Raw genomic sequence first — 1,991 nt, 5'->3', positions numbered from 1 at the left:
AATGCCTAAATTTTCATCACACTCCGTACCCACCGAGGAGAATCTACCAAATGGTACTCCTACACCACAACATCTAACCGGAAATTTTATTGCCAAGTCCGCCTTCATCCATTTAGTTGAGAGGAGCCAATTTGGGGGGATGCCTAGTGAAGACCCTCATTCTCATATGGAAACCTTTTGCGACTATTGTGATGCAATCTCTCAAACGGGCGTGACTCAAGACCAAATTAGATGGGTCTTATTTCCTTTTTCTTTAATCGGCACCACGAAGGAATGGTTGAAGGGCCTTGATAAGGCCACCCTTGGAATAGATTCTTGGAAGAAGTTGGCTCTAGCTTTCTACAAAAAATTCTACCCACCGGAAAAGACTAACATGCTAAGAGCTCAAATCACGGGTTTTAAGCAAAGGGATGAAGAATCTTTGTATGAAGCTTGGGAGCGGTTCAAGGGAATTTGTCGCTCATGTCCTCACCATGGACTTAGCGAATGGTTCTTGGTACAACAATTTTGGAATGGTTTATATGAAGATTCAAGGAACATTCTCAACATGGGATCGAATGGAATGTTCACCGAAGTTGATGACAATCAAACATGGAACAAGATTGAGGAAATGGCAGTCCATAACTCACAATATAGTAGACCTCGCAAGGCTACTAGAGGAGGAAAGCATGAAGTGGACTCCGTTACTCAATTGGGTGCTCAACTTAGTGCTCACATTGACACAATCAACTTGAAGTTTGAACAAGCTATGGCTAGACTTGAAGAAAACTCAAAATCATCAAAGCATCATGTTAATGCCATGACGGCATCCTCATCAATCCCAAGTGGGATATGTGAGAATTGTGGAACTTTGGGACATGACCAAGGTGAATGTAGGGGAACAAATGAACAAGTGAATGCTTTCCAAGCATACAAGAGTGGTACCCCTTATTCCAATTTTTACAATGAAAACACCAAATTCCATCCAAATCTCTCATACAAAAGCCAAAATGTTCAAAACCCTCAAACAACATACACTCCACCACCCATGAGAAACCAAAATCAAAGACCCTTTTACAATCAAAACCAAGGTTACCAAAATCAAAATCCATACAACCACCAAAATGACCAAAGTTTTGATGTCCAAAAAGCGGTCCTCCAAATGCAAAAGAATCAACAAGAATTTTTCACTCAAATGCAAAAAGATAGCCAAGCAAAGGAAACCACCATCAACAACATTCTAGCTCACACCAAGATGTTGGAAACCCAATTGACTCAACTAGCATCTTCAAGCTCACAAAGACAAAAGGGGCAATTACCACCTCAAAGTAATTCCCCTAGACATGAAACGGTTAGTGCCATTCACTTGAGAAGTGGTACAAGGTATGAAGCACCGAAGAAGCAAGTTGAGGATGAAGTTGTGGAAGCTAGTGAAAAGGAAGAAATTGTGCAAAGCTCCAAAGATGGAGAATCATCAAAAGAAGAAAGTTCAAAGAAAAATGAAGACAAGGTCAAGGAGAAGGAGCCCGTTGTGATTAGACTTCCTTTTCCAAGTCGTCAAGCCAAGCCCAAATTTGATGATCAACTTGGAAAGTTTATGGAAATTGTGAAGAACTTGGAAGTCTCGATTCCTTTCACGGAATTGATCAATCACGTGCCGGCCTATGCAAAATACATGAAAGATATCCTCACAAAGAAGAAGTCGATCCGGAAACTTGAGACTATCGCCTTCACTAAGGTGAGTAGTGCAATACTTCAAGGGAGTTCACCTCCAAAACTAAAGGATTCGAGAAGCTTCTCAATACCGTGTACCATTGGCGACACAACGATCAACAAAGCCTTATGTGATCTAGGGGCTAGTGTGAGTGTCATGCCATACTCGGTGAGTAAAAGGTTGGGGATGGGAGAGCTTAAATGCACCAACATCACACTCCAAATGGCCGATAGATCGACGAAGACACCATTAGGGATATGGGAAGATGTCCCCGTGCGAATTGGGAAGTTTTTCACCC

General features: G+C 41.8%; 1 non-coding gene across 1 annotated transcript; it reads right to left on the bottom strand.

Annotated features, from left to right (window-relative positions):
- Positions 1-373: 373 nt before the first annotated feature.
- On the bottom strand, positions 374-480 carry LOC141654227 (small nucleolar RNA R71). The gene has a single exon (XR_012547791.1). It is a non-coding gene; the product is annotated as a small nucleolar RNA R71 (small nucleolar RNA).
- Positions 481-1,991: the final 1,511 nt, after the last annotated feature.

The sequence above is a fragment of the Silene latifolia genome, chromosome 4 (genome assembly GCF_048544455.1).
Source record: "Silene latifolia isolate original U9 population chromosome 4, ASM4854445v1, whole genome shotgun sequence".
Taxonomy (NCBI): domain Eukaryota; kingdom Viridiplantae; phylum Streptophyta; class Magnoliopsida; order Caryophyllales; family Caryophyllaceae; genus Silene; species Silene latifolia.
This window is presented reverse-complemented; position numbering and strand designations above follow the sequence as displayed.